The following is a 6,595-nucleotide window of genomic DNA, read 5'->3' as shown; positions in this document are numbered from 1 at the left end:
TAAAGACATAAATCTAAAACCACAAGCCACAACTACTCTAGAAGCAAACCTAGGCAATACCATTCAGGATATAGGCATGGGCAAAGACTTTAGGACAAAAATTCCTAAAGCAATTGCAACAAAAATCTAAGTTGACAAATAGAATTTAATTAAACTAAAGAGCTTCTGCATAGCAAAAGAAACTATCATCAGAGTGAACAGGCAACTTACATAATGGAAGTAAATTTTCTTAATCTACCCATCTGACAAAGGTCTAATATACAGAATTTACAAGGAACTTAAACATATTTACAAGAAACAAAAACCATCAAATATGGGCAAAGGATATGAACAGACACTTCTCAAAAGAAGACATTTACGTGTACAACAAGCATGTGACAAAAACTTCAACATCACTGGTAATCAGAGAAATCCAAATCAAAGCCACAATGAGATACCATCTCATGCTAGTCAGAATGGTGATTATTAAAATGTCAGGAAAAAACAGATGCTGGCAAAGCTGTGAAGAAATAAGAATGCTTTTATACTGTTGGTGGAAATGTAAATTAGTTCAACGATTGTGGGAGACGGTATGGCAATTCCTCAAGGACCTAGAACCAGAAATACCATTTTACACAGCAATTTCATTACTAGGTTTATACCCAAAGAAATACAAATCATTCTACTATAAAGACACATACACACATATGTTTGTTGCATCACTATTTACAATAGCAAAGGCATGGAACCAACCCAAATGCCCAGCAGTGATAGACTGGATATAGAAAATGTGGTATATATGCCCCATGGAATACAATGCAGACATAAAAAGTAATGAGATCATGTCCTTGTAGGGACTTGAATGAAGTTGGGAGCTATCATCCTCAGCAAACTAACACAGGAACAGAAAACCAAACACTGCATGTTCTCATTCATAAGTGGGAGTGAACAGTGAGAACACATGGACACAGGGAGGGGAACAACACATGCCATGACCTGTTGGGGATTGGGGGTGAGAGAGGGAACTTAAAGGACAGGTTAATGGATGCAGCAAACCACCATGGCACATGTATATCTATGGAAAAAACCTGCACATTCTGCACATGCATCTTTTTTTGTTTGTTTTGTTTTTTTAAGAAATAAAGAAAAAAAAAGAAAAGGAAACATAAAACCAAGTAATAAAAAAAAAAAAAAAAAAAAAAAAAAAAAAAAAAAACTCTGGATAGACTTGGCTACAAAAGAAAGACTTAAAAAAAAAAATAGAAAGAAAAACATTCATACGTCACTCAAAAAAGATCTTAAAATGCTACTTTGCCATGAGAGAAATGCTGATCATGGGATAGCAAGTGACCATTCAGCCCATCCTTTATGAGCTGGCTTCTGTGAGACCCTCCACATCATGTGGTCTTGTAGATCCAGCTATCTATTTCAAGGTTGAAGGAATGTATTTGAAATTGGGCAGCATCAAAGTTAGGGCTACAAGTAATTTGTGTAAAGTGACTCAGACTTTCAATTTATCTGACACTGGTGCACTGGGCCCTGTCCCTCAGCTCACCCCTATGGTTACGTTGGCATCCACTCAGAACAGCCCATGTTGAAGGCAAAGGCCAAGAAAAAGTTTATGAGTACATTGGCTTGTGGTTGCAAATTAAAAATGTGCTAATTCTACTGCATAAGGTGGGCCTTGATAAGGCTCATGCACTCAAGAGTGTGAGAAATATACTCTATAATGTTTCTGGGACTCAGCGTATCGATAAGTGCATTGTTTAGGAGTCCAGTGGCCTGGGGTGTTCTGAAATGTCCCTCAAACATAAAGAAACCCGATTATAGTATCTCACAACTCTCACCATAAAGAAATAAGAATCGTGAGAAAGGTCGGGTTACCCACAAAGGGAAGCCGATCAGACTAACAGCAGATCTCTTGGCAGAAACTCTACAAGCCAGAAGAGAGTGAGAGCCTATATTCAACATTCTTAAAGAAAATAATTTTCAACCCAGAATTTCATATCCAGCCAAACTAAGCTTCATAAGTGAAGGAGAAATAAAATCCTTTACAGACAAGCAAATGCTGAGAGATTTTGTCACCACCAGGCCTGCATAATAAGAGCTCCTGAAGGAAGCACTAAACATGGAAAGGAACAACCAGTACCAGCCACCGCAAAAACATGCCAAATTGTAAAGATCATCAATGCTAGGAAGAAACTGCATCAACTAACAAGCGAAATAACCAGCTAACATCATAATGACAGGATCAAATTCACACATAACAATATTAACCTTAAATGTAAATTGGGTAAATACTTCAATTAAAAGACACAGACTGGCAAATTGGATAAAGACTCAAGACCCATCAGTGTGCTGTATTAAGGAGACCCGTCTCACATGCACAGACACACATAGATTCAAAATAAAGGGATGGAGGAAGATCTACCAAGCAAATGGAAAACAAAACAAAACAAAACAAAAACAAAAAAGGAGGGATTTCAATCCTAGTCTCTGATAAAACAGACTTTAAACCAATAAAGATCAGAAGAAACAAAGAAGGACATTACATAATGGTAAAGGGATCAATTCAACAAGAAGAGCTAACTATCCTAAATATATATGATCCCAATACAGGAGCACCAAGATGCATAAAGCAGTAGAAATCAAAACTAAATTTCTGATATAGGAATATACCTTAAGAAGACTAACTAGACACTTAATGCCAAATTGACTACAGAGACTAACTTACATTCTGAAAGGGAAACTAGACACTTAATGCCAAATTGACTACAGAGACTAACTTACATTCTGAAAGGGACAGTAATTCGTCATGACGAGTTCACACATTCTTCAGAGCCCTGGTTTTTGCTAGTATTTCCTTTCCCACAGAGCCTCAGGTTTTGCTAGTATTTCATTTCCCACAGAGCCTCAGTTTTACCTAGTATTTTAGTGCATAGAGTGTTTGATCCACTAACATGGTATTCTGCATAACATTATATTATAACAAGGAACTCTAGAGGAAAGGATATGAAGAAATGGAAAACTGAGGCATGTTACAGAAACCAGGTTGGTAACACCCCGCTCAGATGGGGCACCATATTTTAGGAACAATATACATACTAAATCAATGTAATAATGTGGTATCTCTCCTCATTATGTAAAATAAATAAGCTTCAGAACCAAGAGATGGAAGTAGGAATGACTGTAATTACCATTACTATCAGTGATTGACTTGGTAAATGTGTGCTTGACATATCTACAACTGTAGTCTCCTTAGATCTGAAAGTCTAAGTTCCCCATAAGGATACATCTCTACCAGGGTTGATTGACAAAATTTCAGTAAATTTTAAGGTATGGCTGCCACATCATGTTAGTCTCCTAATACTAAAAACAATCAGGGAAGAAAAAAGTCACTATCTTGGCAGAGATAGTGACTTTAATCATCAGAAGAAGGAGGTAGGGTTATTATTAAATTACAAGTAAAATGAAAAATATATTTGGCATCCAGATGATTCATTGGGTCATAAATTGGAACTCATCTGCCATTTTAAAAATAATTTTATTGATATATGATTAACATAAAGTACAATTTTCCTAGTTAAACCATTCAAGTCAATGGTTTTTAGACTATTATATTATTTTTTAATTGTGGTAAAATATATAAAAACTGTGTATATTGTAAATTGAATAAAATGTACATATAGCATACATTTTATAATTAAATTTATATATATGATCTCTATATAATTTTATATATTTATATATTAACATAAAATTTATCATTTTGATTATTTTCAGGTATACAATTCTGTAGCATTAGTTACATTTAGAATGTCATGCAACCTTCATCACTACCTGTTTTGAAAAGTTTTTTGTCATCCAGGAAAGAAATCCTATAACCATTAAGCAACAACTTCCACTTCTCCCTCCTTTCATCTCCCCTCTCATCTAATCTATTATTATCTCTATAAATTTTCCTAAATACTTTATATAATTGGGATGATACAATGGTTTTCCTCATGTATCTGGCTTATTTCATTTAGCATAATGATTTTAAGACTCATCCATGTTGTAGCGTGTATCAGAACTTCATCCCTTTTATTGCATAGTAATATTTTATTGTGTATTTGTAGTACATTTTATTTATCCAATAATCAGTTTAAATACACTCAGGTGGTATTTGCCATTTGGCTATTATGAATAATGCAGGAATAAATATCTGTTTGAGTCTCTATTTTCGGTTCTTTTGGTATGTACCCAGAATTGGGTCATATGGTAATTCAATGTTTAGCTTTTTGAAGAACCACAAATATCTGACCAATTTTGACAATAAATACGTGACCATGGCAGCCTTAACTGGAGAAGGGCATCATGGCCTAGAGAATCAGCTTTTCAGAAGAAAAGTTGTCTCTCCTGACTAGTGGAAGTTATAGTTGAAGTTGAGGGCAATCTAGAAAGGGTAGCAGAGGAGGAAGATTACGCATATCATGTGTCGCCCTGAGACCAGCTGAAGCCAGGGGAGTGAGGCTTGTGTTAGTCTCAATAATAATTTTCTCTCAGGAAGTGAGACCTGAAAAATCTATTTCCAGAAGAAATAAATATATTATTTGAAACAAAGGCTCTAAGAGACACAAAGAGTGGACTGCAATGGAAGTTGTAGTGTACTGTTTAAGTCCCCTTTCAGAGTAAAGACACTTGTTACCCCAGGTGCTGAGAATAATAGCTGCCGTTGTATCATAGAAGTGTCCCTTCCAAGGAATTTCTCTCAGCCTAAAAAGGCATCTTTATACACTCTTACATCTCCTCAATGGGAAGAAACCTGTAACAAAAGCAATTAATACAGGAATATATAAAGCCAAAATACTTTTCCTCAATTTATTTCTGAAGGTCTAACCCAGTTTTAGAACTCACAGTGAGATCAGATGATCTGTTGCAACTATATCATAGTTAAATTTCTTCTTCTACCCATTTTCGTTTTCCGCTTTCCCCCCCGCCTTATAGGTATAATTCCTTAAATTGTTCTCTAATATATTTTTCTTTTGTTTGCCATTCTGGTAACCTGATTAAAAAACTAATTGTCTTAGAAAATCTGAGAAATTGCAATTACTATTAGTAAATACTGAAACTGATTTTTGGCTTGGTTTTATCTCTGACTTATTATTTTCCATTTACAAGAAAAATTCCAGTTTGTTAACGTTGAAATTCCATATTCTTTCCAGAATGACACTTTTCTTTTTCTCTGATAGTGCAAAGAATGCATTACACTTTCTATTTAAAATTAACTTATGGAATATGATGGGTAGTGAAGACTTTAAAGGAAGTCAAAGCAAAGCAATAACTAAATATTTAGGGAAAAATAATGGTAATATATTGTATGCTTATGAGTACAAAAAAAATAAAATACATGGCAGCAATAGTGCAGAGAATAAGATGAGAATAGTTCAGACTATATTGTTATAAGATAAACTGCACAGGAAGTGGAAAGATATCATTGGAAGTTAGACTACAACTGAGTAAAAATGTATATTTCAAACCTGGTACAACTACTAAAAAAATTAAACAGGTGTACATAATGAGACAATAATGAAGATGAAATGTAACCATGTAAAATGTTCATTTAACACAGAGAAGGCATAAAAGGAGAAAAAAGCCGAATAAAAATGAAACAAACAGAAAGCAGCTATAGCAATACTCACATTAAATATAAAAGGTTAGAAGATACCAGTTAATAAATATATTGGTAGATTGAATGAGGAAAGAAAGAGCCGATTATATATTAACTACAGGAAGCACACTTTAAATATCTGAGCTTAGAGCCGTTAAAAGGAAAAGGATGAAAATCTTTATACCATACATATGTCAAAATAAACCTCTTTAGTTATACTAATATCTGACAGAATAGATTCAGAACAAGAAATGTTACCAAGGATAAAGGGCGACATTACATAATGATAAAAATGTCAATTTTCTAAGAAGTTATAAAAATTTAAGATCTGCATGTACCTAATAACAGAGCTCTGAGTTATATAAAGCAAAAACTCATAGAAGTTGAAGAAAAAATAGAAACAAATAACCAAAATTAGTTCTGGAAACTACAACACTCCTCTCTCTGTAATTAATAGAACTAATAGCCAATCAGTAAGAACTTAGAAGAATTGAACAACTCCATCAAAAGAAATAATTGACATTTATGGAACACTTTCCTAATGTCAGCAGAATACACATTCTTTTCAAATGTGTACAAAACCTTTACCTAGAGACAGCACATCCTTAGTCATATAGCAAACTATACAAATAGAAACATTAGAAATAATACAATTTTTTTTTCTGACCTTACAGAGCTAATCTAAAAATTAATAATTATTTAACATAGTCCAAACTATTTGGAAATTAATTTATATATATATATATTTTGAGACAGGTTCTCACTCTGTCTCCCAGTCTGGAGTGCAATGGCACAATCTTGGCTCACTTCAACCTCTACCTTCCAGGCTCAAGCTATCCTCCCAATTCAACCTCTTGAGTAGCTAGGACCAAGGCACTTGGCTAATTTATATATATATATATATATATATATATATATATTTTTTTTTTTTTTTTTTTTTTTTGAGACTGAGTTTCACCATGCTGT

The sequence above is a fragment of the Macaca fascicularis genome, chromosome 5 (genome assembly GCF_037993035.2).
Source record: "Macaca fascicularis isolate 582-1 chromosome 5, T2T-MFA8v1.1".
NCBI lineage: Eukaryota > Metazoa > Chordata > Mammalia > Primates > Cercopithecidae > Macaca > Macaca fascicularis.
Note: the sequence above shows the minus strand (reverse complement) of the source record.